The 9,626-nt window shown below is 42.6% G+C and overlaps 1 long non-coding RNA gene across 5 annotated transcripts; it reads left to right on the forward strand.

The window, feature by feature from the left end:
- The first annotated feature begins 297 nt into the window (after positions 1 to 297).
- Positions 298 to 8,217, forward strand: LOC119354591. 5 transcript variants are annotated; one of them, XR_005171105.1, is made up of 7 exons: positions 298 to 4,265; positions 4,893 to 4,948; positions 5,378 to 5,691; positions 6,024 to 6,088; positions 6,377 to 6,728; positions 7,209 to 7,307; positions 7,841 to 8,217. It is a non-coding gene; the product is annotated as an uncharacterized LOC119354591 (long non-coding RNA). The 5 variants fall into 5 exon arrangements; XR_005171107.1 differs by having other exon boundaries at positions 5,602 to 5,691; XR_005171106.1 differs by lacking the exon at positions 5,378 to 5,691 and having other exon boundaries at positions 6,377 to 6,451; positions 6,637 to 6,728.
- The last annotated feature ends 1,409 nt before the right edge of the window (positions 8,218 to 9,626 follow it).

The following is a 9,626-nucleotide window of genomic DNA, read 5'->3' on the forward strand; positions in this document are numbered from 1 at the left end:
TGAGATATAGACCAGTGGCGTGCAGAGGCAACGGCAAGAAGTGTACGAACAGTCGTCATATGTGCCACAAGAGCAAAAGTCTCGTCATAATCACGACCATGCTCCTGCTGAAAACCATGAGCCACAAGACGAGCTTTGTGGCGCTCAAGAGAACCATCGGAGCGAGTCTTAACCTTGTAGACCCACTTACAAGTGATGGGACGGACTCCGGGAGGAAGGGAAACAAGATCCCAGGTACTAGTGCGTTCAAGAGCAGCAATCTCCTCTGCCATCGCAAACTGCCATTCAGGATGAAAAACAGCCTGACGATAAGAAGTCGGCTCAAGAACAGCAGCACCAGCGGTGGGAAATCCAAAGCGATCAACAGGCGGACGAGGACGAGAACGCAAGCCATAAGTAGGCTGAGAGGAAGATGACGACACATCCTAGGAGGCATCCAAAGGACGTGAACGACGAGTGTAATACTGAGGAAAAGATGGAACAATAGAAGGAGGAATCGCCAAGGTAGAATCGAGGGGTGGCGACGAAGAAGTCACCGGAGATGAAGGTGTAGAATCCGGTGACATGCTAGACGAGGAGACCGTGGAAGATGGTGGCATCAAATCGACTAGAGGTGGAGAAGCAGAGGGAGCGGAACGAATAGGCACAGGCTCGACGGGGGTGATAGGTGAGTCAGGAAAAGTGAGGAAAGAGATATCCTGCACTGAAAAGGTCGAGGAAGATGGGCGTGGGTAGAAGGGACGAGACTCATCAAAAGTCACGTCTCAAGAGATACACATCCGACGACCGATAGGATCCCAACAACGATAGCCCTTATGCTCATCACTGTAGCCTAAAAAGACACACTCAACAAACTGAGCGGTCAGTTTGGTGCGTTCGCGAGGGGCAAGAAGAACATAGCAAACACAACCAAACAAGCGAAGCATCGAATAATCGGGAGAACGATCAAAAAGACGCTCGAAAGGAACACCATCCTGTAGAGCAGCAGAAGGCTGGAGATTGATAAGATAGGTGGAGGTGGAGACGGCCTCAGCCCAAAAATGAGGCGGGAGAGAGGCAGTAATCAGCAATGCACGAGCCATCTCAAGAAGATGACGATGCTTTCGCTCAGCCACACCATTCTAAGCATGAGCACCAGGACAAGAGAATTGAGAGAGAGTGCCTTCCTCAGCAAGAACACCACGCAACATCTTAGAGATATACTCGCCAGCAGAGTCAGCACGAAGAACACGAATGGGTGAAGAGAACTGAGTATGAACCATGGCAGCAAAACGCTTATATATAGACAACACCTCACTATGAGAAGTCATGAAATAAAGCCATGTGTAACGAGAGAAGTCATCTATGAAAATAATATAGTATTTATGACCACCTTTGGAAGCGAGAGGAGCCGGACCCCATACATCAGAATGGACTAAATCAAAAGGACGCTCAGACACTGACTCACTATGTGAATATGGTAACTGAATCTGCTTGCCAAGACAACAACCCTGACACTCTAAAGAGACATCTCCTGAGACAGACCCCAGAAGGCCTCGACGAACTAAAGACGACAACCGAGAACCACACAGATGACCAAGTCGATGATGCCACTGCTTGAAGGAACCAGTAACAGAGGCGACTGAAGCGGAGGAACTGGCGACAGTGGTGGCAGCAGAAGGAACATGAAGCCAGTCCAACTCCCAAAGACCCTGAGAATCACGGCGGCGAGGGCCAGCCCCAACCAGAGTGTGCGTGCGACGGTCCTGGACAGAACAAGAGTCAACGTCAAGGATGACGCGACAACCAGAATCAGTAAGTTGACCAGCAGAAAACAGATTCATGGTGAGTCGAGGAACATGAGCAACATCAGGAACAGAGTAAGGAGTGGTAAGAGTGCCTCTACTAACGACAGAAAGTGGAGTACCATCAGCAGTGAGGACATGAACAGGAGAATCCAGCGAGCGAAGAGAGGACAAAATGGAAGAATGAGAAGACATATGAAAAGAAGCTCCAGAGTCCAGAACCCATGGGGATGTACCTGACTATGTAGAGGGTGATTGCTCAGTGCGGGAAGCATCAGTCACAGAACCAGCAGTACCCGTCGAGGAAGAACCTGAAGCCGCGAGCAGACGCTTAAGTCTCAGAATATCCTGCTCAGTCAAAGTAATGGCTGAAGCTGTCGAGGTAGATGACGAAGTCCCTGAAGATGATTATCGCGCCTTGCGCAGGTGTTTCTTCTTCGTGTAGCATTGAGACTCAAGATGACCATCATTGTTGCAGTAGTCGCAATGTGGACGGGGGCGACCTGAGCCTCCAGAAGGAGTGGGCAAGAGCGGCGGAGCACTCGAGCGAGAAGGGGTCGGTGCAGCAGGTGGCGTAGGAGCACGAGTAGCGAGCACAGAGGGAACCTCCAGCAAACCAGCACCACATAAGCGAGTCTCCTCAGCACGAATCTCAGAAAGCGCCTCCATGAGAGAAATACGGCCACAAGCAAACAACTGAGCACGCCGGGGCTCAAACTCCTTACGGAGCCGAGACAGGAACTCATAGACGCGATGAAACTCCAAATTGGCCTGGACAGCCTGGCAACAGGGGCAGGTACGACAACCAGCACTGCGGAGAGAATCAAGCTGGCGCCAGATAGCAGAACTCTGTGCATAGAAGTCATCAACAGTAGAGTCACCCTGCTGAAGAGCATGCTCCTGACGGACCACAGAAAGGTATAAGGCATCACCAAAGGGCTGATAGCGCTGACGAAGACGGGTCCACATCTCAAAGACAGTAGGAAGACCCAGATACTCAGAAGCAAACTGAGGCAGAACACTAGCAGTGACAACAGCAGTAGCACGAGCATCATTATCAAGCCACTGGGTGTAAGCAGACAGAGCACCATGATAAATCTGAAGAGCCTCCTCATAAGCCAAAACCTTCTCATCATAAGCACGATCAGCAGCCTCATCAGCAAGCTTAGCCGCATCCTTGGTGGCCTGATTAGCATCCGGAGCAAGAACCAGTGGAGTCGGCGGAGTAGGGGCCACCGGAGGAACCGGACGTGGCGGACAGCAGACCTTGCCAGAAAGAACACCCCAGAGACGGATGCCACGCATGTGAATGCGCATAAAGCTAGTGAACTCGGTGTAGTTAGTACCATCGAAAATTACCGGACAGCGAGGGACAGCAACATAGCCCGATGCAGCAGACATATCTTTTTTTTTTTAGCAGAGATCCAAAATCAGGAGAATCCGACGAGAGCAGCAGGGACGAGACCACCAGCTTCCAATCGGCAACAGGACGGGATCGGGGGAGCAGCAGGCAGTCGATCCAGACCAAGGGGCGACTGGCAGCTGGAGGCAGCGGCGGGATCCAGCAGGGGCCTGTGCGAGTCGGGACAAGGGCGAGCTCGAACGGGAGCGTCCTTCTCGATCGGGTGAAGGGCTGCGAGCGATCGATCGGGGGAGGGGCTGCGAGCGATCCTTATAGGATCGAGAACGGGAGAGGAGGCCCGTTCCGATCCAGGACGGGATCCGAGCGGGACAAGGAGATCGAGGCTGCGGCCTCTATCGGGAGGAGAGACGGATCAATCGCACGAGTTGCAGCGTGCAAAAAAGTTAACCTAGCTCTAATACCATGTTAGGAATATGCAACTTGTATTCCCATGAGGCCATAGGCCGATATATATACATGTACAGATGTGAAACATATGCAGGAAACCCCTTATATAACGGGATAAATACAAAGGGGTACATGACTTATAATATAACTCTAACACATCTTATCCCCTGAGATATATTGCCTTTAATCTCTTGATTTTTTCCCTGACATGCTAATATAGAGCCAGATATGCATGATTCATCATACACATTACAGCCAATTATCCATTGGTTCTTTTGTCCATAGAGGTGATTTTGTTTGGACCATTAGTCTAGGTAGTGACATTTTGATCGATAAGGCACAAGTTTATTTTCTTTATCACTCGGGCTACACTAAAGTAAGCATAACCGTCAGTGAAATGAAGGCATACAAATCATGAAGTTTTTGCCTTGGCTGTGTGCCTTGTTTAGTTGTCACTTATTTATTTCTTGGAAGTTATTCAATTCTCATTGAGCTTTCCTTATGCTTTCCATTGCTAAAGAAGAAATTTAAATACGCAATATTTTTAATGTCTGAGGAGGCGAGAGGAGATGAAAAAGGGCTGTAAGGTTGTACTTTGGTGCGTCTCTGTCCAATGATGGCTGGATCCATCTGACGCTCTTCCAAGCAGAGCAGTGCAGATTTGCTGACTGGTACAACATCTAAACCTTGGCTACCCTAGCTAAATTTTACATCTCTTAGTATCAACAAATAAGTTGGTTACAGTATATACTTGAAGATTGCAGCAGGCACAAAATGCTTTGCTAACCAGCCGGTTAATTGAGTTGTGCCTACGAAGGATCAGTCGAGTAGTTGTTTTTTCTAAAATAAATGAGGATTAGTTTGGTTGCCATGTAACGGTAAGGCCAGAATGGTGGTACTGAAAAATGGTTCTTTAATGGTCATATGTGTTGTGGAGTTGGAACTTGATTCTTTTTAAGTTGGAGTGGGTAGGTTGTCTATATGTATTGCATTATTTTTCTACGGTGTACTGTTCTTTCTAATGATTTTTTTAAAGTTAGTATTTAAGTTTACGGCATTATTCCGCGGTGTACTGTTCTATCTACAACATACTGTTAATATCTTATGCTTTTCAACATTACACGGTTAAAACCTTCTGTATAAGATCTTGCGCTTTCAACATCTGCTCATGGCGATGTGCGTATTCTGCTATGAACTGTTTACATTATAGAGAGTTGTGGTACCTACAGTTGTACGATTTCTTTTAGCTGATGTTGGTTGCTCATACTGACAAAAGGTGTGTTAACAAATGATTGCAGAGCAGCGGAGAAACATGTTTCTACAAATGTGCCAAAACTGATGGATTTAACTACAGGTATTGCACTATTATTCTACAGGTATCGCTGTATTGCATTATCCAACTGTAAGTCTGTTCTAAACTCTATGCCCCATGTAAATCTGATGGAAGATTGGGCCATTTAATTTTAACCAAAAAGGGTGATATGCTTTGAGTTGCTTGAATCTGTCCAGACCTGAAAATTAGATATACTTTGAAAGCTCGATATATGAGTAGGAGATAGTTGATAAAGGTGTACCTCTTGTAGGAGATTATTAGTTGATTACCTGCTTCTATGCGGTGAACAAATGAGTAAGCAGTTTTAGTTGATAAAGGTGTAGGCAACACACCATTTTTGCTCCATTTTTTGGTTTACAAGTCAAGGATGTTTAGCCTTTCCTGAATATGTTAATTGTGAAACAGTTTTGATGCAATTTTTGAACCATTCAGTCTATTTTGTTCGTGCAGTTCATGGTACCAGATCTGCAGCCTGCATCTTGTGTAGATTTGGCTACCACATTATATGATGATGTTTCACTTTGCTCAGTCAAAGTTCAGTAAAAATTTGAATTGAACATATTTTTGTAGACATACAAAAATGGTCTGCATTTTTTACATCGCCCTGACATCCAATTCAAACTATATTTTCTGCCTAAACTGTTGCGTACCCATGAGATCATGGGATAACTCAGACATGAGCCGGTGTCCAGTGCGCAGTTGGGTGCATTATTTGGTGACATCCAGTGCTAACTGTTTTTTCAAGGCCACCGAGTGGAGTGAGGGTGAGTAGTGTGGCATCAGCCTTCCGTTTATTTAGCTGGTTCTAGGATCTCCTTTGTTGCTGCATCTTGATCTCCTGCTTTGCTGTAACTATGTTCTGCTGCTTGATGTTTGTTTCCTTCTTTCTAGCTACATGCTTATTCTTTCTAGCCACATGCATGTTTTCCTTTTGCTGTGGGAAATAGTTCAGTTATATTTATCAGTAGCATCTCTATGTTTATAGATACATACTAGGAACATGCTTATTTAGTGTGGCCTTCTCTTTTTTATGCAAGAAGTGTGCCTTCTCTAATCTGACAATCATCTTATTTGTTGTTCTAAATAATTACTGCAGGATGGAGCAGCAGGCATAGATGAAATCTACTGCAAATTTCTATTGGTTGCGGCATCTTCCGCTGAGTAACTCTACAAAACAGCCTGCTAGCATTGATTCTTGCAATAAAAAAATAAGTCTGGCATCATTCATAAAAAGCTTATAGACATAGATAATTTCTTAATACTGCACTGGTTCTCACCAGTGAGATTGTAGATGTGGTATTTTGAGAATACCAGTGTAATTCACTGGTCCAAAAGCTCCATTTCTTAATGTGTTTTTGCAGAATGCTACCAGTAATGTTTTTCTTTTCCTTAATGTACAAACATATCTATTAGATATGATTTTGGATCTGAACTTTTCCCTGTCTGCAGCTCACATTGTGGTATGGTCATGGTACAGCAAAAGGAAAAGATGTTTAAACTTTTTTTGGGCGTCATACATGAAAAGTACCTTTATTTCCATCGAGCTTAATTACTAAGAAAATGTTACCACTATTTCCTTACTAATAAACCTAAATGTTCTGAAAGTTCGGTCTCTTGCTCTCTTTGCTTATGAATTGGACACTTTCCCTTTCTTTAGTCCTTACATGGTTCCACCTCGCTTTGACTTCATACTTTGATGGTGTTTGTAGGTATGAAGACATGAAGAGTGGTCATAATGTTACTTAAAGGAGGCCTCAACTTGCACCAAATGCATGGGCATGTGCAACAGCAACTTATGTAGGTGAGTAGGTATTTATGCTTAGTTTTGACTTGAGTACAAAAAAGAGCTTGCTGACATATACAAGAGAATAGGCTACCCATTCTTGAATTGAATCAGATTTGTAGACTAAACCACTGTGGTGTACTCTTTGCTGCTGAGTTATTACAATCCAACTGAAAATAAGGGGAAAACAAACATGATTCTGCCATTTAAATTATCTCATGTTTGTGGAGAAAAGTTGCATAGTTAGCTATTGTAAAATACTATCGACCCAGTTTTTGTTCAATAGACGTCCCTTCTTCGAATGTAGCTTGAACCTGCGCAAGGGCATGGTAGCATGCTCATTCTATTTTTTTTACTAAGGTGGTTACACTTTCCAACTTTTTGCTGAAAGATAGTCAATTTAGTCATGAGCTATAGCGGCGTTTCTGTTTACTGAATTTTGTTTTGCAGTTCCCTTCTCTTGAATGTTTATTCAAATGTGCCTAATGTTTTTTTCAGGTTTCTAAAAACCAATAAATGCTGCTCTCAAATCAGTTAGGAGGCTGAAGGTAGTAGCTTACTGAACTCTCATTTCTGGAAAAATCTGGAGATGTCTTGGTATGGAGTTTCATGATCAACTTGCTCCGGCATAGTTAGTCTTTCTAGACTAATTGTTTGTCAGTATCTATTCTATACATGTGTTTGATTGGTTGTGCAAACATGCATGCATTGTTCTGTGTGGAAATTGCTTTATCCGGTCTGTTCTATAGCATTGTTTCCAGTGGCTGTTTAGCACATATATTTAGATAGTTGCATACGCATGCTTGGTTCTGCCAGAAAATTATCTTCCCTGATATGTTTTCAGATGCTATTTGGTATACATGTTTGTCTTTGTCATGTTTATGTTGAGTTGTGGGTTCCAAAGGTATTTATGATGATCGTTTGCATGGTGGGTCATGTCAGCGATGTGCATTGCATATTCATGATTCAAACTCTTTGTTGGGTATATGAAGTTGTTTTTGAATGGCCCATGATTCGTTTTTATTAGTATTTTAGTTTAAGCATTTCTCCAGAGAATCTTGATATCCAGCTGTATATATATCCAGTCATGTTTTTTTACTCTGACCGATTTCTTTTTTTTTGTTTTACAGTTTGTACAATCTCTAAAGATGGTGCTCCATTGTTCTGTTAATCAAGATTTGTTCCCTCCTTTCTTACTAGCTGATACGTGATGACCGTTTGCATGGGGTTTATGTTAACTATATTCTATTCATGATTCAAACTGTTTGTTGGGTAATTTAGTTTAGACATTGTGTCCTGAGAATCTTGATATCTAGCTGTATTGGTATAGTATAGTTTGTGATTTTTCGCTCTGAATTTATATATCCACTCAGGTTGGGATAGGTTACGAGTATTCTTAGTGTGGAAACAGCGACAGTGCTGCACTTTCATCATATGATGATATGCCAACCTTGCGCCATTTGGCTCTATGTTACCTGAATAAGATAACAAAATACACATGCTCAAGTATATGTTTTCAAAGTTGAATTATCCTTCATTTTCCATTTTAAATGGTTTGAATAAGTATCCTAAGTGGCTGCTAAAACTTACTTCTACCAACGAAGTCAAATATTTTTAATCTTAAATCGCTTCCTCAAGAATAAAGTTATTGAGAAAATGCAAATATTTTCGACACGCCCATGGTTTCAAATGGGTCTCTACGCCATTTGGCGTTTGTGGGCTGGATTCACTTGGACTGTCAGCCCTAAAAAATTAGGATTTGTAAAAAAGATGGGCTTAAATGCTACATAACCAATGAATAAAAATTGAAGAAAAATATGGATCTCTGTTACCCATATAACATAACAAATTATGCATGCAAGTTTAGATTTTGAAAGACAGACCTCAATGTAAAGGTTCACAATTCATGCCCTATGCTTGCTCAAACATAAAATTATGAACAAATATTCTCAAACACGCACATGGTATTAAATGGGATTATGTGCCATTTGGGGCAACAGTCATATTTTCAGACCAACATGGTTTTCGGTGGGACTTTGTGTTGCCAAATTTAAATGTGTGTGTGCATCTAATTGTAGACAACAAGCCACAATTCTTTATTATTATTATTATTATTATTATTATTATAGAGCGTTAAATTTTATTACCATATGTGCTTGCCCACAACAAAACCAACTAAATTATAGATTCAGCGAGTCTCTGCGCCACTTGGTAAAAATCACCACAAAAAGAGGGGAGTAGTATAATCTGGATAAATGAGAACTAAATCCATGCATGCAAAGAAATTCGACATAGTAATAGGAAAGGAGAAATCTCACCAGTTGGGTACCTCTCTGCCGGAAACGTCTCTCTCGCCAAAATGAGCCATCGAGGAAGAAAAAGGGATAAATAGGCAGATAGATGCAGTTGTTGCCGCTTCATATTCTACTCCGAACGGGACACCCAGAGAATTGTTCATGGGTCGGACTAGGTAGCATATGGGCCTTTCGAATACCTATGCCTCCATATGCACAACAAAGGGAGGGTTTTTTCATGCATATGAAAATAAAAGTTTTGCACAAACACTGCTAAAAATACCTCCTTAATTGGTTTATACATGTTGTAAAAATATGTTTTTTTCTCATACATGAGGATCAGATTTCTCAGCGTAATAAACAAATTTTCAATATAGCATGATTTAAACATGGGCTTACTACTATCAAAATGGAATATGTTCTTACTAAAGGAAACTACTTTCATCGCTATCATGGCTTTAGCGGGTCTCTGCGCCATTTGGCGCAACGGGTTTGGGGTGTGTACGATGCATGCGAGTGAGCTCACCTTCAAAATGTAGGGGAGATGCAAGATCGAGATAAATGGAAAGTAAATCCATGCATGCAGCCAAATCCGAAATCAAAAGAGGCAAGAAATCGCACC

The sequence above is a fragment of the Triticum dicoccoides genome, chromosome 2A (assembly GCF_002162155.2).
Source record: "Triticum dicoccoides isolate Atlit2015 ecotype Zavitan chromosome 2A, WEW_v2.0, whole genome shotgun sequence".
Classification (NCBI taxonomy): domain Eukaryota; kingdom Viridiplantae; phylum Streptophyta; class Magnoliopsida; order Poales; family Poaceae; genus Triticum; species Triticum dicoccoides.